Raw genomic sequence first — 25,666 nt, 5'->3', positions numbered from 1 at the left:
CTCAATGGTACTCCATCCATTGGAGGTAGCAGCAAGACCAGCCACAGCAGAAAGGTTTCCTGGTTAGGCCAAATGCCTCTTGCTGAACACCTGTCTTTGCTCCCCTACATATGCACCTCTGTGCCCCAGTGTCTCTCAACCAAGGAGTGAGCACATTGTGTTCTGGGCAATGGCCATTTTCAAATGTATATTTTAAAGCTACTAAATAAGGATTATTTAGGAGCCCCATGGCGCAGAGTGGTAAACTGCAGTACTGCAGTCCAAGCTCTGCTCATGACCTGAGTTCGATGCCGACGGAAGTTGGTTTCAGGTAGCTGGTTCAAGGTTGACTCAGGCTGTTACCACACAGGTATTCCCAGTGATGTATTAAGAGTTTGGAAATGTTATAAAAAATACTGTTCGCACTTTCTGTGTATTCCCACTGATGTATTAAGAGTTTGAAACTGTTATAAAAAATACTGTTCACACTTTGTTTGGCCTTTTTAGCTGTGAAGGTGTCTTCCAACCATTTTTTAACCGTGGCATCCAAAACCCTTTTAAAGCGATGTTTTTTATAACATTTCCAAACTCGATACATCGCTGGGAATACCTAGTGCGACAACAGCCTCAGCCTTCCATTCTTCTGAGGTCGGTAAAATGAGGACCCAGCTTGCTGGGGGTAAAGGGAAGATGACTGGGGAAGGCACTGGCAAACCACCCCGTAAACAAAGCCTGCCTAGAAAATGTCGGGATGTGATGTCACCCTCTGGGGCAGGAATGACCCTGTGCTTGCACAGAGGACCTTTACCTTTATCTTTTAAAATAAGGATTATTTAGCTGTTATTTCAAGAGGGAAGGCAGCATGGTATATCCCAATCTTGTCAGACCTTGGAAGTTAAGCAGGGTCAGTACTTGGATGGGAAACCACCACGGAAGGCTCTGCAGAGGAAGGCAATGGCAAACCACTTCTGTTTCTCACTTGCCTTGAAAGCTACTGGCTGGGGTTGCCATAGGTCGGTTGTGACTTGACAGCACTTGTGTATGTAGTTGTTATTTCGAAGAGATGCACAGCTCCAGTCATCAATCCAGTGCAGCATTCAACTTCCACTCACACCCTGGCACAGACTGTGACTGGACGTGGGGCATGGAGCCTGAGGAGGGCGGGGTTTGGGGGTGGGGAGGGACTTCAATGCCATAGAGTCCAATTGCCAAAGCAGCCATTTTCTCCAGGTGAACTGATCTCTATTGGTTGGACATCAGTCATAATAGCAGGAGATCGGCAGTCACCACCTGTAGGTTGGCAACCCTATCCACGGGTAGTGGAAGTTACTCATGTTGAAGGTGTTGTCAGTTTGCAAAGATTTCTTTCTGATTAATTTTGAGTTACTTTTACTACTCATATTTACTACTCATATTATAAGCAGCATGAGATCCATTGAACATGGGGTTTGCATGCATGTGTGCTGTGCTCAGTGAGACCCCCACCCCCCAGCACACTCCAGTGAGTGGTTCGATGAGATCTCAATATTTGTTGATAAATTAGTGGCAAGATTATGAGTGGCGATCAGGACATGGACTGAACTCATTTGAGCATCCCTAATTTGCACTGGGCCCATCCAGTAATTTCTTGAGTCACACAAGCACAAGGTCACCATAAAGTTGACACTGATGCTTTGGTCTGTAATCACTACATTCTTGGCACTGCGTGTTTGCCTGCAGATTCTAAGATCAACCTGTTCAACTTCTATATATAATGTACAGCAGTTCCTGTATGTTATGCAGTTTTATCTTTGGCCAGTTCTGTATTAAGGCATCATAACCTCTGCAGTGTAACCATCCCTGGTTCCTAACATATATAATATACAAGAACAGAAAATGAAAAGATATTAGCTTATTTGCACACTGTCTTTTTTTTTTCCCTCTGGAGCTGGAAGCTTGCAATTCAAGTATTCCTTTTCTTTGTCACCCACCAGCAAGCAATGATTCTTAGGGGTTGTTTGGAGGTGATATATGCCACTCAATGTTTTGGAAATTACATACTGCGAACAAAGGCAACACAACAAAAGGGAAAAAAGAGGCATGAGTTGCATTTGGGAAAGTATTCTAATGCCTTTTGTCATGCTTTGTCTGACAAAAAAAATAAATCCCAGAAAATTTAAAATGCCTGAAAGTGAAGGGTACAGTTTGGAGACAATGAAAAGGGAAGAGATGCAACATTTGACAGCCATTTGGATATGAGAGCAGAAAATGAAGGCACTGAAAAGTCAAAGGTTGCATGCCTATGAGATGGGGGAGAACAGCACTTCTAAGGGTGTGTGCAAAATATATTTTTAGAAAGTACAGTTGAAGATGCCCAACTTCCCACGCAGCAGGCCTATTTGCCCTGACCCCATAGCAATGTGTAGCTACTGTTTGAAAGTGTGAATGGAATTCTTGCTGCAAAAAGCATTTTCCCCTCTCTCTCTGTACCTCTTTGTTTTTAAATCAGTTATTTGTTAGAAAGGTGGAGTAAACACATTAAAGAAGCAAAATAAAGAGTTCTTGAACTGGGAAGGGAGAGAAAAGTGCAGTTGGGAGAATCCATGCCTGACTATTGCCTACCAATCCCCTTTCAGTCTGTTCCTCCTTCCCTAGATGGTGTTAGCATCCAGTTTTGGAGTTGACTGAGGAAGAAAAAATAAAAATAAAAACCATATGGGGGATTTGACAGGTGGAACATTATCAGTATTGTCTACTCAGACAGGCAGTGACTCTCCAGGGTCTCAGGCAGAGGTCTTTCACATCACCTCCTTGCCTAGTCCCTTTAACTGGAGATGCCAGGGATTGAACCTGGGACCTTCTGCATGCCAAGCAGATGCTCTACCACTGAGCCATGGCCCCTTCCCAGGCAAATTGCCAATAATCATAGTATGGAGCGCCAATGTAACAAATAATAAGGCCCTCCCCCAAAATGCGGCTTCTCACACTCATTGACCCCATTTACCCAGAAGAACCCTGACCCCGCCTCTCTCCAAATGGATGCTGACTGTCACATCGCCTCCCAGACCAGATTCTCCTTCAGCAGCCCCTACCTCTAACTGGTGAAGACCCCCCCACCCCCCAGCAGCCTTTTCTGGGGACAGCTCCTGCCTCTCCTCTGATAGGGGGCACAATTTCAGACTCTGACCTAGAATCGTAGAATTGGAAGGGACCACCAGGGTCCTATAGCCCCGGACAATGCATGAAATTCACAACTACCCCCCCACCTCCAGTGACCCCTACTCCATGCCCAGAACATGGCTAACCGCCCCCAGGACCTCCTGCACTTCTTGCTACTCCCAATACAAGCTCCTCGACCTTCCCAACCCACTCCTCCCAGTTGCTCCGATATTGGCTCCCTATTTCCAGGACAGAAAGGAGGGAACACAAATCCAGCCACCCCACCCCACCCCCTGCCCCAGGGGGCAGCTCCCACCCTAGCGAGGCCTGGTCCCCACCCGAACCCCTCCCACTGAAGCAGACCCTTCCCTCCTCCCCCTTTCCTCTCCCACCTGCAAACTCCACCTGCAAACGACACCCCCCAAAACCCAGACTCTGCAAACCGATGCTGATCCCCCCCGCGAGCCACTTGAGCTGCTGCTCTCCACTTGCCCACCCACCCACCAACCAACATCAAAGGCCAGTGGCAGCCCCCCCCCGCCCCGTTTCCAGAGTTGATCTTTCATCATAAATGGTGTCTGATTGGTATTAGTGACAATTTCGCAGGCACCTCTTCATCAACAGCAGCACTGTTAACACCAGCAGGAGGAAGGGAGGATTTGAGTTTGACATCATTAAATCCAGTAGGTGGATGGTCAACTTGATCAGATATCTCTGATAGTCCATGGGTTACACAGTTATGTTGACTCACCCCAAACGCAAATGCTATGATCCTGCTATGGCCCTATGAATGTAGAAGCAGTTTTCTCTGCATGCATCCCTAGACGCTTAGAGAACTGTGCATTATGGTTGTTCCGATGGGAGCCAGCATGGTGTAGTGGTTAAGAGTGGTGGACTCTAATCTGGAGAACTGGGTTGGTTTTCCTAAAGGGAAGGAGATTGTAAGATAGTTTGATTCTCCTTAAAAGATGGAGAAAATCTGCATATCAAAACCAACTCCTCCACATGAGCGGTGGACTCTAATCTAGTGAAATTTGGTAATGTCTCATCTCTTTTCTATACTGAAAATGCTCTTACCTGGTCAAACTAAAGATGCTGGGGAGGGTGTGCGGGAAGGCAGAAAGACAGTATTTTAAAAAATTGAAAAGAAGCTTTGGAGTTTCTGAACTAAAGAATCCATGCCGGATGATAGGGCTGTCAATTCGGTTCGGTCCGAACTGAAAATCAACCGAATTTCCCCTGATTCGGTGCTTTTCTGTTCGGACGGATCCGAACTCAAAACTGGCGGGCAACCGGGGGGGGGGGCGAATTCAGCGAGTTCGGGAGTTCGCGAATAAATTCGGCCAATTCGGCCGTCAGTAAGCAGCATAACCGTCAGTAAGCAGCATTCTCCTCCCCCGGCCAATCGGTGGGCAAGCTGGGTCTTCTTCTGGCCAATCAGTCAGGATTGAGTACTGGAGGAATCAGCTGATGTGCGGCCCGGCCAGGGAGAGAGAGAGAGAGAGCGAAATCCTCGTGTGTGTGTGTGGGGTGCTTGTGCACATTCGCTCCTTTCTGTGGCTGCAGGGGGCGCATTTTTTGGGGTGCACACACAAAACTTTCACTGGAACTTCAGATGAAGCTTCTTAAGGTACCCCCCAAGTTTTGTAAACATTGGGTCAGGGGGTCCCGAGATATGGGCTCCCCCCTTTTTCTTTCCATGGCTGCAGGGGGCGCATTTTTGGGGGTACAAATCCCAAACTTTGAGCGGAGTTTCAGACCAGTGTTCTTAAGATACCCCCCAAGTTTTGTAAACATTGGGTCAGGGGGTCTCGAGATATGGGCTCTCCCCCTTTTCCCTCCCCCCTTTTCCATTTATGTGGCTTCAGGGAGCGCTTTTTTTGGGATATAGCCCCCAAACTTTTAGCATAGCTTCAGTGAATTATTCTTAAGATACTACCCAAGTTTTGTAAAGATGGGTTCAGTGGGGGCAGAAATATCACCTCCCCCCCTTTTCTCTTTCCATGGCTGCAGGGGGCGCATTTTTGGGGGTGCAGACACAAAACTTTCACTGGAACTTTAGATTAAGCTTCTTAAGGAACCCCCCAAGTTTTGTGAACATTGGGTCAGGGGGTCCCGAGATATGGGCTTTCCCCTTTCCCCTTTCCCCTATTGGGATGAATGGGGCAGCCGATCCGATCCTGTGTGCATCTCCTCTCCAGAGCAAAACGTTCCGTGCCTAATTGGAATCATCTTGGATTACAGCCCGTCCTGATGGAACAGAAGACAGCCACAGTAAGACCCCTTTGGGGGCTTTAATCTATAATTTTTCTCCTGTGTATGTGCGTGTGTGTGGGGGAAAGCAGAGTCTGTGTGTGTGTGGGGAGGGAGCAGTTTCTGTGGGTGGGGGGGAAGCCAAAGGGGGCTTTCGTCGGTTCTGCCTGGGGTGTGTGTTCCCCCTCGAGTCTCTCGCTCCCTGGTTTGAGGGGGGAGGTTTCAGTTGTGTGTTGCAAAGGTGTTGTTTAACAAGGTTGTGTTTGCAGTTGTTTTGCTAATTTCTCCGCTGTTGTCGGGCTGGGAGCTTTGTGCGTGGGAGGCACGCTCTGCTGAGAGATGCACAACATTAAGGGTGGGGGGGACCCCTTTCAGGGCCCATATCTCAGCCCCCCCCTGACCCAATCTTTACAAAACTTGGGGAGTCTTTCAGTAAACGTCCTTTGAAGCTCTGCCAAAAGTTTGGGACCTCTAAGCCCAAAAATGCCCCCCCAGAGCCGCGGAAAGGCGCGGTTGTGTTTTTAATGGCTTTATTTGGCCGAATTTTTTTCCGAACTTTGAATTCCCGCCGAATTGAACGGATCAGAAGTGGGGGAGTTCGGACTTCGGCACGTACCGAACCCACAAGGGCCAAATTCGGCCGAATCCGAACTGTACCGAATTTTTTTTTTTTGACAGCCCTACCGGATGAAGCATTTACTTCGCAAGGAACAGATCAGATCTAAGAACTGAACTTACAGGTCATGGTGCTTGCCCAACCCAAGATGTCATTCTAATATAGGACATATCTAGGGGTTTCAGTGTTTGTTGGGTTGCTTTTTGACCTGCGGGGATCACTGAAGAACTTTGCACCATCTGTGAACATCGAACACCATCGAAGGAGATGTGTGCTTTCAGAACTTCTAGTTTCTGGTAGCGCAGAACTGTGGTAGCTTACTGAGAAAAGAGGCAGGACTATTCTTCCTGCTAAAGTCCTCTATTGAATTCTCTTTCCTCCCCGCTTAATTCTCCAAAGAAAGCCCTTGCTTGAGTAGTGTGTACTGTGGGATGAATTTCAGCCTTTGAGATTACTAGACAGCTCCAGGCTTTTATAGCCTTTGAGAAAGAATAGTCTGTAAAAGCATAATGAGTCACTATTAAGGGAGGCTGCCATATATCTTATGGCAAGTTCTAATATCCTATTTTTCCAGCCTACTAAAACAGGGTAGCTGTTTCCTTTTTTTACACTGCTATGAAATCTGACACATAATATGATAAATAAACACTAATGACGGGTGCACAGTAATATGGGGGGGGGGAACCTTGAGTGAAATATCTGTGCCTATGCTTGCTTATGTCAGTGCAGGGGGTGGGGGAACCTGTATTTCCTTTTTATTTGTTCTATTTGTTTATTTTGCTGGACCACCCCATGAACCTGCAAGAAACACGTGAAAGAAAAAAAAATTATAGCAACACCAACTATTCTGGGAGATACACGAGCCCCTCCATGTTTATCAGGTTGAGGGCACTGTATTTTGATGTCAATAAGCAATTTTTCCAGCCTGGTCTCCTGCCCGACCCTTTTAATCCATCAATATATTATTAGAGATAAAGTTGGTGGATGCCTGCTGCAGTTAGAAGATAAATGACATCTCTGAAGTCAGGCATTAAAGACTAGATTAAGGCCTTGTGACACCGTTTTCAGTGCTCATCTCTGCACTTCTGTTCAACCTATCACACTGAGTGACAAGAAAGAAAAATAATGAACTGGGCCAAGGAAAGAAGAAGGAAAAAAGGCAGAAAGAGAGAGAGAGCGATTTCACCCCCCCCCCAATAGACAAACTACATCAGTTCACACTCGGGATTAGACTGTATTTAAAGAAAGAAAAAAGAAAGGGGAAGGGAGGGGGCTGGGAATGGATGGTGCAGCCAAGATTAAAATGGGGAGAGGAAGAGTGAAATGGACAGTTTGGGGCTTGTTTTGCTCTGGCTGATTTTATTGTCATGTACTTTATTTAAACTGAAAGACCAATGTATGTTTTTGGACATTGATGAGGAATAACATTTTTTATCATATTCTATTTGGATGTCAGATGGTAGATTTAAATCAGGCAAAGCAAATTGCAAATTGAATGAAAATCTCAGTGTGTTAGTACTTTCTTGTCTTCATCCCCTGCCCGGGAACGGGATTTGTCTTCCCTGTGCCAAAGCACTTCACTTCCATAGAAGTTTTCTACAGTGAATCAAATGTCGCTGGTTGCAGAAAGTATACGTGGCACACATTGCCTCTCTCATTAAAAAAAGATGTTGTGATCAGTGGTTTAGACCAGGACTTTATAGGCCAGTGGTAACAATTATTCTACCATCCTTCCATGTAACTCTGTGTAGCCCTTCAGGTGAGGTCAGTCACTTTAGCTCCTCCATGAGGACACGGAACTTACATTGGACACAAACTGGGAATAACTTTGCCACAGAAGACAGTGAGAGGTTACTACTAGGGTTGCCAGCCTCCAGGTACTAGCGGGAGATCTCCTGCTATTACAACTGATCTCCAGCCAATAGAGATCAGTTCGCCTGGAGAAAATGGCCGCTTTAGCAAATGGATATAGCATTGAAGTCCCTCCCCTCCCCTAACCCCACCCTCCTCAGGCTCCACCCCAAAAACCTCCCGCCAATGGCAAAGAGGGACCTAGCAACCCTAGTTACTCTGATGTTGGTAGTGTTTGTTATATGCTTCCAACCAGGTTCATCATCAAGGATGCTGAAATGGATTCAGTGTTTTAGCTGCAAGTTCAGATTGAATACTGTATTGAACAGCTTTGTGCCTGAGCAACAGACATGTCTATAGGCTTTCCTGCATGAGTTATTTCATATGCTACATAATCATGAGCATGTGAAGGCAGCCAGCCAGAGCAGCTCTTGTCATGATGCATGTCAAGAATCATACAGTTTCCTAAGCTCCCTTGAGACAGTGTGAGAATGTGCATCCCTGGAATATCCCCAGACTGAAGAAGAAGAGTTGGTTTTTATATGCTGACTTTCTCTACCACTTAAGGAAGAATCAAACCGTCTTACAATCACCTTCCCTTCCCTCCCCACAACAGACACCCTGTGAGGTAGGTGTGGCTGAGAGCGCTCTAAGAGAGCTGTGACTAGCCCAAGGTCACCTAGCTGGCTTCCTGTGTAGGAGTGGGGAAACCAACCCAGTTCGCCAGATTAGAGTCCGCCACTCATGTGGAGGAACGGGGAATCAAACTCGTTTCTCCAGATCAGATTCCATCGCTCCAAACCACCGTTCTTAACCACTACACCACACTGGCTCCCAATTCACTTGCCTTTCATATTTAAAAAAAACAACATTGGGCCATGCTGGTTTGATGGGTAAAGAACACAGCCCTTCGATACCCTTTCTGGTTAATGGATCAAACTTTTAAGAATAAAAATTTGGTGGATTGTGGGGAGGGCAGGGCTACAATTCCCATGAGGCAGTGTGAGAACATGCATGTATGAATTCATCCACACCAGAACAGTTTGCTTGGCTGTGGCATTAATGAATGCTGAGCTAGGAAGCCGTAAGGGACACAGTCAGTGGAGATGCAGTGGCTGTCATGGGAGAGCCCTGCAAGAAAGCCGTATGAGTTCATTTATGTGCAGTTAACTTTTAAGTACTTGACTATGTTCGAACTGTTCAAACACAGGCCAATGGTTTGCTGAACGTTCAGCTGTGATAATCACAACTGGCAAGCCAGTTGAATGTGAACCAAATGGTGAGTGAATGAGCATCCAGGCTCATCTTAGAGTGGCTGGCATCTTTGGCTTCTGGTTGACAATGGTATCAGATTCCCAGGGCCTATTAATCACAAACTCATTGGGCCCAGGGCCCAGGCAGGTGAAAACAGCCAATATACTTTATTTAGTTTTAAATATAGTCTTGTACTTTGCCTTTGGCTGATACCGAAATAGAAAAGATTTCACAAACCTCCCATCAAAGGAGATTCCATGGCATCTTCTGGATGGAACTGATGAAGTTGCTTCTGGCCCACACAGACTGATGTCAGCAGCCACCTTCTTCTCTGCTTCCACCCCTTCAGAGACTGGTACATAGCAAAAAAAATGGTCAGTAGACTGGAGATCCATGGCAGAAAGAAGCACAGGAATAAAGGCATAGCGAAGTAACTTGCCTGAGCCTACTCTGAAACATCAGGGACCAGAGCCAGGTTTCCCAGTGTCTGTGTGCTAAACACCAAACTGTAGAAGCAGTCTGGCCAAGAGCATCTTTAACTCATTCTATGAAATGTACACTCAACAGAGAACTGCAGGAGATTCTGGCTTTCTTGTTAATACACCTGCAAGATACCTACACTTCCAAACATACGTTTGTCTCACTCACATACCACAGTTCCAAATGTATGCTTAAAAATCTTTTGTGTTTGCCTGAAATCTTTTAGGTGTAACGGTTAGCCTTGAGTGCAAAGTCTCAAATAGTCTGCAACTTCTCTGGAAAACTGAAGGCGGTGATAAAACACCATTAAGGCTGGCTCAGAGCCTCACGTCTGAATAGGATTCTCTCACTTTGCTTACATCCTTGCTGTCCTTTCCTTTTGAAGATTTTTAAACTCTCTTTAAAAAAATTACTTTGTCACAATAATTCAGCAAAGGATTTCTGTGCCTGTAGAAAATATTAATAGACTATTATGAGGTCCTACAACTAATTTTTCCACACATATCATCTGTCTTTGCATGGTTATTAAGCGCCAACAATATTTCATGCAATGCTTCCTTGCTAAATTAATTTGGTTTCTTCTTCTCCTGCTTCATTTTTTTCCTCCTTCTGCAACCTTTAAAAATAAATTGAATCTTCATAATTATGGCTTTTTGTTGTCCCTCATATCTTCTGCTTTTCAATTTCCCTATCAAAATGGCTATAGAGTTTAATAAAGATGTAAGGAAACAGCATTGCTGGGTATAAGAGGCAGGAATGCTTTGGGGTTCAGAGCGTGCCAACTGTTGTGAATTCAAGGAGAAGGAGCACGCTAACAATCCCCTGCAATATCCAAACACAGGGAAGGGAACACATCTATTCCACAAAGCATAGAAATTATGATATAACTGGTCCCATTGGAACAGACTGACACTCTCAGGGGCTCTTACAATTTTCTGTAGCCTAGATGCAGAAACGTTCTCCAAACTCTAACTGGATTTAGCATCTAGATACGAACCTAGTGCTATATTTAAAAAACCTGAAGTCCTGAGGCTGCTCGCCCAGTACTTTTACAAGATGGACTCCAGTTCTTTAGTGTTCCTTACACTGATAACTCTTAGTAAAGCTGAAGCATTTAACACCATGATTTAAATTCCCTGGTCAACATACAGGTCAACTAAGCAACTAAAAAGCTGAGCCTGCACCTAGAGTGGCTGCACATGTTGATTGCTTGTCATCAGATGATCGCTGGTGGTGGCGACTGGTAGAAGGATGTGGTAGTGAAGGTATTTGGCTTATTCCCCCATTTTGCTGCACCTGGTGGAAGCTAGCTTTTCAGGGCTGGTGCAGATTCTAGAAGGATGGGGCTGAAAAGTCTTGCCTTGAGATTAATGCTGCCACTACCAAGAGTGATACATGTGTATATATACCTGACATGATCATATGCCAAAAACTTTGGTTAGGAATTAGTCTTTTGGGAGCTAGTTTATAATAGGCTATGCTCCAGCTCATGCTGGAATAAAAGCTATTAGCCTTTAGGTGCCACTGGACTTCTGTTTTATTTGCTACAAAAGACAAACATGGCTACCCTTCTGGAATTGTCATAGGAGACATGACATCCATGCTCTTTATATAGGCACACATATTGAAGGCCACTTTGAGAGCCAGCATGGTGCAGTGGTTAAGAGTGGTGGTTTGGAGTGGTGGACTCTGATCTGGAGAACCGGGTTTGATTCCCCACTCCTCCACATGAGTGGTGGATGCTAATCTGGTGAACTGGATTTGTTTCCCCACTCCTACACATGAAGCCAGCTGGGAGACCTTGGGCTAGTCACACTCTCTCAGCCTCACCAACCTCACAGGGTGTTGGTTGTGGGGAGGGGAAGGAGATTGTAAGCCGGATTGATTCTTCCTTAAGTGGTAGAGAAAGTTGGCATACAAAAACCAACTGTTGTTGTTGTTGTTGTTGTTGTTGTTGTTGTTGTTGTTGTTCTTCTTCTTCTTCTTCTTCTTCTTCTTCTTCTTCTTCTTCTTCTTCTTCTTCTTCTGGAATCATTCACCTCCAGGATTTTCCTGTCCATACAGAAAAATCCAGAAAGTGAATGATTATGGTAGCACAATATCCAATGATGTGTTGATCCCTTCCTGTTTCTAGTATTGTTCTTCGATTTTCAAGGGTTGGGCAATGATTGAACATTAAACAGTCACCTCAATGCAGTGGCAGTCATAGAAACTATATTGCTATGAATGCATAATGTCTAGTGCATTAGAGCACAGCTGCATGCTGTGGACAACAGACTTCGGTGCAACCAAGATAAAAGACCTGCATGTGGAAATAGATTCAATCAAATGTCTAAAACAAGTTATTCACCAGGGATAGCTGGATTTACAGTCACTGGCCGCACTGGACAGCCTATCAGGATGTTGGCAGGCTTCATGAGTAAGACTGCTTTTCTTCCAAGAGTGGGTACCATGAGTCTGCTATCAACAGACAAATGCATTTTCACAGGTCACCACAAAGTCAATGCCATATCATGTCAGTTCAGGGACAGTGTAGTGCAGAAGTTGACCCAGGGTGTTATCAAGTCATTTTCAACCATTTGATCCAGCCCAAAGAGGATTGGCTAAATGTATGTTTTGAGGTCGTCTGTACAGAGGAGACCAACCAATTATAGCAGATTGAAAGGGACCTGGTTTTGTTAAGGCCCTCCTTCTCAGGCTTCTCCCTATTTGGGATAAGCAGGTTATCATGAGGAGGTGCTGCTCAGTCATGCCAGATGGAAAGAGGAAAGCGAACATATTCACAACTGAACATTTTATTGGAACAGCACCTGTGTAGATCCATAGCTAGCAGCTTAAAGTATTATCCTGCTACTGTCACCATTTACCTATCACCATAAGTCAGACACCAATGCAGAGAAGATTAAAGCAAGAAAGCACTGAATAGAGGTTTCCCCACTCTCTCGACCTCCCCCTTTGGCACCGAGTAGCAAGAGCTGAGACAGCCAATGAAGGATTCAGCTTCAATGGACTGCGGGCGGTTTCATTTGCAGTGCCATCCTAAGCAGAGTTACACCCTTCTGAGCCCACTGATGTCAGTGGATCCAGAACAGTGTAAAATGGTGTAACTCTGCTTAGGCCATGTTAGTGTGTTCCTCATGGATTTGGCTGGCAAGCTCCATATCAAGGCTAACTCAACATATCCCTCCCTCCCTCCCTCCCTCCCTCCCTCCCTCCCTCCATCTATCTATCTATCTATCTATCTATCTATCTATCTATCTATCTATCTATCTATCTATCTATCTATCTATCTATCTATCTATCTATCTATCTATCTATCTATCTAAGCAAAAAATGATCAACACTAATAGTCTAAGGTAAGTTTTTCATTGCATTTGTCACACATACATTTTAAACAGCATTGTATACTATGAGCCTTTGGGAGAGATGGCTTAGCAATTAATTTAACAAACAGATAACTATTAAGATGAGAAGCTCATCAGATTGTGAGAAGTCAATATGGTGTGATGGTTAGAATGTCATACTAAGACCAAGGAAGACCTGGGTTCAAATCCCTTCTCAGAAAGCTTAGTTGGTTACCTTGGACCAGTTACTCTGTTTCAGGCTAATCTACCTTAGGGGATTGTTATGAGGATCAAATGCAGGAAGGGAGAACTATCTACTCTTTGGAGGAAGGGCTAGATAGAGACTGAGCCTTTCAGATGGGCTAGAGAATCAAAGGCCAAAGGTACACCTCCAGAGGCTCAAAGCCAGAGGTCAGTCTAGCAGCTAGACTGACCTCTGGCTTTGCGCCTCTGGAGGTGCATCTTTGGCCTCTGATTTCTGAAGATGCTGTGTATGATAACCTTTAAGTGCTGGTTATGGCTTGGATCCTAAGCAGTGTGAGTGGATTTGCACTAGAGGAAGGCAACTTCCCTACCTTCCTACTCTCTCTGCAGCCTTCTGTGCTCCCTGAAATTGTGCTCCTGTGGGCCAGTGGACCTGAAGAAACAGTGTGGGGAGCAGACTTGGAATCTGCAGCAGGAAGAAGGAATCAGCAAAAATCTCCTTCCCCTCCTCTATAGACCGAAAAGCTGTTCTCTTGGAGGAGCTGCTGCTGTACCTAGAGGGTCCAAGCCAATAGCTCTGAAATTCATCATAGAGGTCCATTACTATTTGAGATTCCTTGACCTCTCTTGCCCTTGATTATGCTTTGCTTATCCTTCATTAAGCAGGGGGCTGGCCTAGATGGCCCCTTCCAACTCTATGATTCTGTGGCTGCACCACTCTATTGACAAAGACCGTCATCCTAAAGTTACTCACTGCTGATTTCAGTAGAGTTTTATTCATGAGTAATGTCTTTGGGATTGAGGGCTTTTAATGATTTGCACTGTTGTAAATGAATGCTGATCCAGCCCTTCTAGTCACAGGTGACTACACAGTGTTAGCAGTCCTTTAGCTAAGTAGCCAACTCTCCCTCCCAAATGGCAACACTACATCAGATATCCCCTCTCAACTAAACATCTGATGAAGTTGCTGGTGTTAGCTCATGCTACAATAAAGTTGATAGCTCCACAGGACGCCTTTCATTGTTTTTAACTTTGTAGCTTTTTTGCGGCGGTCATTTGTAGACATTATAGAACTTGAGATAGCATTTGCCTCTCCATTTAACAACATATGGTATAATTGCTGTGCTGAGCTTACACAAAACTCAGTGAAGCAATGAAATAGATAGAAGAACAATGGGAACAATTTCAGTACCTACAAGCAAGGCAATGCAAAGCATGCCATTCTTCCTTCAGTAACCAGTACTGTAGACTACCATGGTACTATCTATCTAGAACATTTCTTTAAAAAATCCTGCCCTTTGCCCCATGGAGCTCAGGACACTATGCCTGCTTCTCATTTTCCCATTTTATCCTCACAGCATCCCTGTGACGTAGGTTAATTGAAGGAGAGTGACTAGCCCGAGCATGTCCAGTGAGCTTCATGGCAGAGTTGAGATTTGAACCTAGGTCTTCCAGATCTTAATCCAACATTCTAAACATTCTAAATGCACAGTGCAGTAGCATAGCAATGTCCTGGCCCACCTCTTCCATGATGCCTGCACACATCATTTGCTGCTACCACCTTTAAGGAGCTCCACCTAACCCTCAGCTGAGTCAACAAACAGCAGCAGGTTGTGCATTTATCATCTTTAAGGTCAGTCATGCTAGGGCATCAAGGCATGGCAGATGGATTTATGGGGAGTCTCGGATGGAGTTATATTTTATAATGCATGTCAAAGGTGCCTAGAACCATGGATAGGCATCTTTCAGATTTGATTGTATGCACTGGGATAAATAAATAAAGCAGTGGCTTCAGGGAGAATTTTGCAAGTGACAAGGCTGTCAATATGGGATTTGAAAGTCTGCCAGGCAAGACCATAAGATTAGGTTTACCTTCCTCTGTTAAGCATTTGCTTGATGCACGATTTCCCGTCCTGCTCTCCCTGCTGTTGAATAGGAGAGTAACATGACTCTTATACTTGATCTTAGCCAAAAGGCCAAGAAACAGCAGGCTGGTAACATGGTTCAGGTAAATTTGTGCTTAATTCAGGGGAACAGTCCAAACCTTTTAGGTCCCTTGTGCCATAATTTCCATATGATACATCGCTCTTGTCCTGGAAATCTGTATGATGCGTGTGAACGTCAGAGCTTAGTCAGCTGCTGTGAGGTGACAAGAAACATCTTGCAGCATTCCAAATACTTGTCAACTTCTACAGCACTAATAAACACATGGAACGAGGACTTACTTGAAAGATCTAAAAGGCTGATCCAGTAAAATGACAGAATGAAAGAGATTCAGTGCCTTTTTTAAAAGTTTGGGCTCTGGATTTTTGTGCACTGAAGGAAAAAGATCTGGGTGTGTGCCCCCCTTCTGTCTCTGCTTCCAAAAGAGCCCTACTGAGTTTCCTATGCCAAGCATAATTCATTACCATTCTGCTCTCATCCTGCTTTTTCTCCTCCCCACTTTTCCTATTACTTTTCTAAGTGAGGTAACCACAGCCTTGCTGCAAACTGATGCACCCGTACTTGGAAACAAACAATGCTGAATGCAGTAGGGACAAATTGACAGTAAACATGCCTACGATGCAGCAAACAGAGTTAAATTCTGGGTCATAAGGGGAAAACCAGCTTCCCTTCTCGGGTGTCCATTCTGTAACATCCAGCCTATAACCAAGGGCAACCTGTAGTGGCAAGGAAAGCTCTTCTTCCCTTGTCCAATATATTTTTTTGCTATTGCATATGCTGACAGTCAATATTTGCAGAATGTATATGTATAAATAATCTTAGAGAGAGGGATAAAAACCAAGGAATATTCAACCCAGAAAGTCTTTTATTCCAACTGGAAAATTGCCCTGCAAATGTACCCAACACAATGCCCCATATGTCACTCGGAAATGACAGGTGCAGCTGTTAAGGCAGCTACGTTATCTCATCTTTGAAGACAAATTCTAGGCTGTATTTCACTGCTGCTCGGTAATATGTGTGGGTCTACGGCCTAATGGCTGCTTTTCCTTACTATACAGATTTCAGACGTAGCTCTACACTTACTGGGGAAAGCAAGCAACTGACAAATACCTGTGCTGTTTGCAGAGCAGAGCCAAGCCAACCTATAATAGGGATGGTGTGTGTGTGTGTGTGTGTGTGTGTGTGTGAACAAGATTATAGGGGTCACACACATTAATTGTTAGCTCTTCAGTGTGCCTTCCGGGTATGGCTGGGTGATTTTTGCTCTGACATTTGTCCTGATTCAATAATCTGCTTCAAAGCTATTTCAAGAAGATCATCACAGCAACTCCCTCATGCTTGTGCAAGAGCTCTGTGATACTTATTTATGTAATATATTAGATACCCCCCATGCAAGGTTCCCTAGGTAGCTTGCTAGAAAAGACATTAAAACCAATGATACAATACAATTAGTAGGGAATAGCAACAATGGCAAATAAAATCACCTCTAAAAAGAGCAGCAGTTAAGACAAATCCATAAAAAATAGAAAAGATAACCTTAATCTACCTCTCGCCAGATGCCTGGGAGAATAAAAATGTCTTCACTCGACACATGAACTTCAACAGCTAAAGCACCAGGGCAACTTATGAAGGGAGGGAGTTCCATATATGGAGCATCACAACTGAGAAAGCCCTGTCCCTGGTAGGTACCAATCGAGCTCACTTCAGACGGGCACCCAGAGCAGAGCATAGGTTTTGAAGATCTTTACAGGTTCATATGGGAGCAGGAAGGTATTCAGATACTCTGATCCCTGAATATCTAGGATTTTAAAGGTAAGAACCAGCACTTTGAACTGTAACCAGAAAAAATAGAAGCCAGTGAAGTTCTTCCAGAACTGGTGACACATGTTCCCACTAATCTGCTTCAGTCAGACACCACGCCAGGCCATTCTGGGCCAACTGGGCCTTCAAAGGCTGCCCTACACTGAACTCATTGCAGGTCTCACTGGGGTGTGATGAGGACATAGATAAAACCTTGCAAATCATGGGTACTTACAGTTATCGTAAAAATTGTCCGCTGTGATAGTCATGGAGCTGTCCATAGCCAATGTTATGACTTCTGAAAATGCTTCTTCCTTAATAAACCTGAAGTGGCTACTTGAGCTGATCTTTCATAGAATGGAGCCAAAATTACAGGTTGCTTTTATGTGAACGTTCAACAACCCTGAAAAATGTACCCCCGCTTCAATCCCCCCCCAGTAGTTGTTTCAAAAGTGCAGTCCTAGTTAGGAATAGAATGGAGGAAAATGTGAACATTCTCACAATTAAAGGATGATGGGGAAAATATTTATGCCCTTCCAAAACATTACTCAACATGACTTATTCAAAAAAGCAACGGCTGAAATGGAGGAACAGACCCAACATGCTTTCCTATATATAGCTGATTCCTAATTTATGATGACAATTGGTATTCTATCAATAAAGCAGGATGCCGCAAGTTGGAGGTTCCCTAGCATTGTCTTTTTTTATGAGATCATACCAAAAAATCTGGAAGGGTACAGCAGGCTATCTGACCCAGGGCATCCACACCTCACAGATTTTCCCACACAATCCAAACCTCAGAAAACTATAGAATAGAGGACAGGTTACTTAAAGCAATACACTACAGGGGAATGAAGTCGCCTGGATAATTGTTTTGGACATGTAATTTGTTTCTAAACACCAAGCACAAGTAGATCCAGCTGTTAGCTGGGTCTTTGGACATGATTGCAACAGGAAGTGGGGAAAGATTAATAGAATAGTGCAAAGAGAGGCCATGCTCCTGCATTTGGGGACATTCTGCATCTTATGACTTCACGTTTCTGAAATGCTTTTCCCCACTTGCAAGGTGTCATGAAGGTTACACAGACTTGGCTTAGCACCTCCTGAAGCCTGAATGAAATCTCTGTTGTCTCTCTAAGAAGGGTGAAAGTGAAAACAGAGCTGGATTTATGTACAAACTAAGTAAACTATAGTTTAGGGTCCCAGATTATGAGAAGCCTCTAAATATAAAAAAATTACTAAAAATTACTAAATTACCATTTTTTGGGTAATGCTATGTAGCCTCTTAGACTGGACGCAGTTTAGGACCTCAGCATGGCTTGATCTGGCTTTGATTGAAGAGGAGGATTCTCATACAGCCTGCCCCTCATACCAGTCACCTCAAAAATGATCGAGCAGCCTGAATATTGGCAAATCATTGTCACTAGTGCCAAAAACTACACCATCATGTTTCAGTTCATTGCAAATTACTTCTTTGCACTTAACAGGGGAAGGTTACTTAATGCCAGTCCATAAAAAAGAGTACATTATTTGTGAAGGTTTAATTTGACACCTCATCCAAATACCCTATTAGACTTTCTTTTCCAACAAGTTCCCCAAAACAATAATAACACCCAAAGCTACTGCTGATAGGGATGCCAGCCTCCAGGTGGGACCCAGGGACCCCCCAGAATTACAGCTCCTCCAGACTACAGAGATCAGTTCCCCTGGAGAAAATGGATGCTTTGGAGGGTGGACTCTATGGCATTGTACCCCACTGAGATCTCTGTCCTCCCCAGGCTCCATCCACAAATCTCTAGGAGTTTCTCAACCTGGATCTGGCAACCCTACCCTTCTCCCATTTCCTGCTAGTGGCCGGGGGGGACTTGGCAACCTCTAACTGCTGAGATGGTGCTGATCCATAGGGTTGCCAGCTACAGGTCGGGAAATTCCTGGAGATTTTGGGGGTGGATCCTGGGGAGGGGGAGTGTTGGGGAGCTCCGGGTATAATGCCATAGAGTCCAGCCTCTAAAGCAGCCATTTTCTATGGGGAAACTGATCTCTATAATCTGGAGATCAGTTGTAATTCCAGGGGATCTCCAGATCCCATCAGGCAATACTATGCCAACGGCAGGCCCTTACTGTGAACTGATCAAAAACCTGTTGTGGAGGGGCTGGTGTACTTCCCTGCAATTTGAGCTGGCAATGTGGTAAAAAGAAAAATGGAACAGTATTCACTATATTGTCGAAGGCTTTCACGGTCAGAGTTCATTGGTTCTTGTAGGTTATCCGGGCTTTGTAACCGTGGTCTTGGTATTTTCTTTCCTGACGTTTCGCCAGCAGCTGTGGCAGGCATCTTCAGAGGAGTAACACTGTGTTACTCCTCTGAAGATGCCTGCCACAGCTGCTGGCGAAACGTCAGGAAAGAAAATACCAAGACCACGGTTACACAGCCCGGATAACCTACAAGAACCAAAGTATTCACTATAATTTTAAATTGTTACTGTATGTACTAAATGATTAGTATGATCTTGTTTCCAGTTTGCATAAAGAACTCACATTTATTTATATCATGCTTATACTTAAATTTCTGAGATCTAGACTCCCTTTATATGTTAGCCAGGTTCCATCAATATATGTTCTTAAACATATTCAGAGAGGTTAGATATTTGCTAGGCTCGGCTCAGAGGGAGTATGCATCTGAATACTTTTGCAGGGGTGGGGGGAACAATAGGAGAGGGTTGTTGCTGTCAAGTCCTCCAAGCTTTTGAGTAGATACTGTGGGGAAAAGGATGCTGGTATACATGGATCTTGGTTGGTCTGATCCAGCTGGACTGTTAGTGTGAATCAGCCTTTGCTCTTAAAATAGAGAAGGTGGAAACAGACAGTGGCTTGCAAGCATGCTATCTGGTTGTTATAGCTGCAGGGAGGAGGGGTAACTTCATGGAGCATTGACCCAGCCACCTGGCAAACCCCGGCTCCCCCCTTCCCACGAGTTATTTATTTATGTACTTCATTTATACCTTGCCTTTCCCCAATGGGGATGAAAAGTGTGGTACATTGTTCTCGTCTTTTTCCATTTATCCTCACAACAACCCTGGGAGGTAGGTAAGGTTGAGAGTATGTGATATACTCAGGGTCACCTAGCAAGTTTCCATAGCAGAGTGGGGATTCCAACCTGGGCCTCCTTGATGCTTGTCTGACGCTCTAACCACTGCAGCATAATGGCTTATAACCTCTTGGAAACCCAAAGAAGTGGGCATGGTAATGCTGGATTTGTTATCTGGTTGAAGGTAACAGATGGTAATCTCTCCATGCAGATACAGCTGCATGATGTGATAAACGAATAAAAGGCTACTGTGTATTTCCCAGTAGTCTGTTACCCAGTAGTAAATAGGTGGCAATTAAAGTGACAATTCAAATAAGATTATTTGGGTATGTGGATTTAATTTTAACTTCAGTATTTTGGTGGTGCGTATCTGGGGAAGCATTTTCGTTGGGTGCTGCTTTCAAGTTACTTGCCCTGCACCTTATTGAGGGTAGGGGAAGATAGAAGAGGTAGGAGACCTAACCTTAGGTTACCACTAGGTGGAGAAGGAGGATTGCCTTGAAGATAACAGTGATTGATACTTCTCCTGAAGGTTGCTGGTACAGTGTAGATATACATATGCTAATAAGTTTGAATGTAATTATTGTGTAATATTTTAATCATTACATTTACATATCCTGTCTTTCTTCTGCCATGCAACTCTATGTGGTGTATGTGTGGTTCCTAGGAGGTCTCACATCCAGGCACCTTAATCCTACCTGAAGTCAGTTTGATTGAACTCAGAGGTACCTCTTTGCAAATCTGTTTAAGATTGAGTTGGAAAGAAGGTGTAAAGTTTTAATTGATGAGGAAATTAACTACTGGAATTTGCAAGCAGATGTGGGGTCATCAGAATTTATAAATCAGGGATGGGTGTTCCCCACCCACCCCTAAAACTGATGTTTTAATCAATGAGCAATTATGTGCTTAATCCAGGAATGACTAAACAGTATCCAGAAGAAAACATCGAACCTGAAAATTCAACAAATGTCTAACCTGCCACTGGTTAAATGGTTAGAAGAACTCACATCATCCCTAATGACGGTTCTTTGCTGTCCCCTAAAACACGGATTCCTGTAGTGCAGATGGGATAAAACTTCAGGCAGACCTGAATGAAGCTATACAAAGCCAGAGTCCCATTTTTATCTGGCTAATCCCCCTCCCCATCAAAATTAATTGTATGAAAGAAAGAGAATAGAGCAACCTGCTGGAACAGGAAGGAAGAAAAAAACCTTGGACAGAATGGCTTTGCCTCCCAGGCCCTGAAATTTAAGATCTTTATAAATGATCTGTTAAAACTATAGTGACGATAAGCTTATGAATCATGATCTATATTAATCAGGGCTGCTGATACAGAAAGATTAATTGAAACGTGCAGTTCTACACAAATGATAAAGTGGTAACAATTTAATATCAGACAAGAAGAGTGAAGAAATTACACTCCAAGCTTCATGCATCATTACTATGGATATTAATATTTTACGCAGCGCAACAGCATCGGGAATCATAATGAAAATCCATAACTAGTGCACAGACATGATTAAATACAACAGTCTTTAGGTGCTGTTTGGTGATGGGGGTTTAGCCATATTTCACTCCTGCTGCGGGTGATTCGAGTGATAGAGTCTAGACGAGAGTGATTAAAAAGTGTTCCTCCTAAAGGCTGTTAACCTTTTACTACTGAAATGAATTTCTTTGATTTTAAAATTATGCCGCTCGCTTGGTGTGTCTCCCCCACCCAAGTCAAAACCTTGTACAGAATATCGATAGAGCGGGCTCCCTACGTTTTTCAGAAAGCACAGGCAGAACAGCACGTGACTGTCCGTGTGTGTGTATATAAGAAGGGGAGAGAGAGGTTGTGACAGCGCTCATTTCTACCTTGTTTCTCTGATAGGGAAAACTGCTAGTACCTGCTCTGTTGTAATCAAGTCTTGCAACCTTGTGGGAGAGAGAGAGAGAGAGAGAGAGACGTCTGTTTAGTATATTAATTTTCAGATTCTTCTTGATCAAAGTACAGGGATATTTTTTTCAGTCTGCTAGTACTACCTCCCCAACCTTGTGTGTGTATTGTATTGATTCCACATCCATTCGATGCCATTGTTAAGCAGACATCTTCTCCAGACATTCCTTGATAGGTGTTAATCAATCCCTACATGGCATCCACCCTCCTTTTTTTCCTCAGGTTGGCTTATCCTTAAGTCATTGCCTAATTTGACATATAGTCAAAATATTTTTGGTGGGTTAAAAAGAAACAACCTGATTCATGAGACAAGAAACATACACATCTGAGCGGAGCTTTCCATCTATAAATGGAAAAGTGTGGTGATAACTTGCTCTGAACAGTAATAGCTGGGATACATATTTGGCATGGAACTCACACCATGCTCCCGCTTATTTTGCTCTTTGAGAAAAGCATTGTCCCTTTTCGGACATTCCAAAGCAGGAAAATTCAGTGAGTGGAGGGAACACAGTGGCAGGGTCTGCCCAGACCTCCACATGTTGTTTAGCCCTATGTGCGTAGACATTTCCATGAGAAATGCAGAGTATACATCCCATGCACATCAGCCTGGACCCTAAGGCGCCATTCCTTCACTGCAGCAGCAGCTCCTCCACAGAACCGATTTTCCATCTGCAGTGGAGGGAAGACTTCTGCCGATTCCTCCCTCCTGCTGCAGACTGTTCCTTCGCACCCGCTGACCCACAGGAGGCACACAGTGCTTCAATAAGAGTGGATGGGTCTGTGCACAAACATCACATTAACACATAGAGGTCAGAGGAAGGCAGGGCTAGCAGGTGCAATGCTGATCCTTTCTCCATGCATTGAGTCTACACACTCGGAGTGTTTGAAAAGGGCTTCTAGCTTCCCACAGATTGATGTTAACTCTCTTAAGAAGTCTTGTAACTCTTATGATCTTGCAGTGACTGAAGGTCCTCTTGAGTTAGCTCAGCATTTCAGTTAACAAGCCGTGTTTGTGTTTATTTTTATATATCGCAGATTTGTCATCATCAGCATTTGTGGGCAAAGGATAGGGTAACCAGCCATTGGATGGCAACCAGTGGGAGAAGGAGGGGGGCAGGGATTAGGGGAATGATGTCGTGCCAACAGAACGATATCACTTCCAGTGAAAACCTGATGTAATCAGTGCAATGCTCTAGGATCCCCAAAACACTATGGTAAAACAATAGAGTTATGTGGGGATCCTACAGATTCATGCTAATGTACTGCTGAAACTTCTGGGTTTTCACCTTCCCCCCTTCTTCTCTTGCCACCCTACTGAGCAGTGGTGGGGAAAGGAGAGCTGGAAAACCTAACAAGGGAGTAGCAATGGCAGTGGAAAGATGCAGTAACAGCTCCCATTTGCTGCATGCTTTCCCACCAGTTCCTTTGCCCTATTCCAGAATGAGAGAAAGGAGATGAGTGATCCAGCACTTGCCAGCTATGGTTGGGAATTTCCTAGAGATTTGGTGGAGGACCCTGGGAAAGGCAGAGTTTGGGAAGGGAAGGGATCTCAGTGGGGATGTGATTCCATAGATTTTCCTTCCAAGGCTGCCATTTCCTCCAGGGGAACTGATCTCTGTTCTCTGGAAATCAGTTGTAATTCTGAGAGAACTTGGAAGTTCTCACCTGGAGGGTGGCAATCCAAAGCAAAAAGTAGCAATAAATGCTGCTCCTCACCATGATCACTGCTGACCATCTGTCTGAGGAGTAGTGAAATTAGTCACTCATTCACGGCTTCTTGACCCCAAGAGAGAGATCAGACAAGTGAGAAGTAGATGGTGGTGGCTGATTCTCCTACTGACAGCCTCCTCCACTTATTCTCTTGGCCAAAGAGAGGGAGAGGCAATGGCAATGAGGATCAGGAGAAGCCACTGCACATTTATCTCACTGAATCCGTCTGGGTCCACCTCCACCCAGAGGCCATGATGGCTGCTGCTGTTTTTTCTTGCCTCAGTTTTGTGCTTGCTTACTTGGAAACAGTGGATGAACAAGCAATGATGACAAAAAGAAGAACCAAAGTCAGTGTTTTTTCGAGGGTCACAACTAGGTTCCATGCTGTGATGCCCAATGCTGATTTCAGATGTTGGCACCTTAGACAATGATTTATTAGGTAATTTGGAATCTTGAGCAGTTGGTGAGTAGATTCCCTGAAGACCTTACTGCAGAGGAGGTCCGGCCTACTCTCCAGCAAGCAGGTGCCTCTTTGGGTCAAAAGTCACCAAATGTTTTCCTAAGAAAACCCAAATCACCCACGCAATGTAGGTAGTTCTGCCACCAGCTCTCAGTTCCAAAAGGTTTATTCTTAACAGGGAGGAGCTGAGAGCAACTCTTCCCCAGCTAGTTCCCAAAAGACCAAAAAGACCACGCTAGTCCTGCAGAGTAGAGATTCTGTCAGGGGAGGGTAGCTGTCAAAAAACGTTACAAAAGGTTTTCCCACACTTAGGCACTTAGATTTAGCCCTGAGCCCCAAAAAGGTTTCACAGACTCCAAAGTAAAGTCAAAGATTTATTCTAAAGAAATGTGCTCATTACAGAAAGTAAAATATTCGTGGAAGCAAAATACGGTAGCATGAAAACAAGAAAGTCTAACAATTGCTAACTACACATTAATTCTTAAGCAATAGGCGAGGCTTTGCAAGAGGTTACAACGACAAAAGGATTTGCTTCAAAGCTATTACCAGATTTCCAAACGCAAGTCTTGTTTCCATCTTGCAGAGTGTCAGTCCCACAGGGGGTCCCCCTGGGGCAAAGTGATGCAGAATGAGGGCACGCCAGAGCGTCCCCAAAACTCCATAGTTCTATATCAGAAGAGGTTCATTCTTATACCTTCCGAATTCATCAGCTGGTGATCAGTTAGCCAATGTGGTCGTCAGGAAAACAATAAACCACATTAATATTATATTGTCGAAGGCTTTCACGGTCAGAGTTCATTGGTTCTTGTAGGTTATCCGGGCTGTGTAACCGTGGTCTTGGAATTTTCTTTCCTGACGTTTCGCCAGCAACTGTGGCAGGCATCTTCAGAGTAGTAACACTGAAGGACACATTAATATTGGTCATGTCGCCGCTAGCTCTTTGAAGACATGAGGTAATCTGCATCTCTGCAGTGAATTCAAATCACCAGGAAGTTCTCAGAGTCAGAGGCTAAGGTGTGACAGATGTGTCACCTTGGAACAATTGGGCGGTTATGGCCTACAATCAGTGAAGGAGCTTCAGAGGAAAGGTAACTGTGGATGAGCTCCTTCCCCCGCTCTCACAGTCTTCAAACAGAAACCAACTTTGCTTTGAAATGCATTTGCTGGGGCTAGCCTTTGTTTCTAGCCCTCAAAGGATTGATATTAAATTTTGCTAGCTAGGCTGAAGCCTGAGCCAATGTTTTTGAGAGCCAAAGTTGTGCAGTATTGCAGTAAAAGGAAACGCAGGGCGCTTTTCCTTTACTTACACTTCTTATTTACTCAGCATTATTGAATCCAGGGTCCAGCTTTGACTATGGGTCTTCTTCCAGATGGAAGCCATTCTTTCCTTTCATTTCCCTTGGGAGCTTTCTTGTGCCTCTTGAGACCATGTCTGAGGCCTGGTCAACAAATGCAGTACAACGAGGTGGTAGAATTGGCTTTGCCAGAGACTGCAATAGGAGTTACATTTTTTAATGCTTCCATATATAAAAACACTTTGCAAATAAAAAATGAGCACTTCAGAGAGAGAGAATTTGATGGGGAGGAGATTGTAGCCTAGCCTTCC

The sequence above is a fragment of the Euleptes europaea genome, chromosome 5, assembly GCF_029931775.1.
Source record: "Euleptes europaea isolate rEulEur1 chromosome 5, rEulEur1.hap1, whole genome shotgun sequence".
Lineage (NCBI taxonomy): Eukaryota > Metazoa > Chordata > Lepidosauria > Squamata > Sphaerodactylidae > Euleptes > Euleptes europaea.
The sequence above is the reverse complement of the archived record's forward strand: the minus strand, read 5'-3'. Positions refer to the sequence as shown.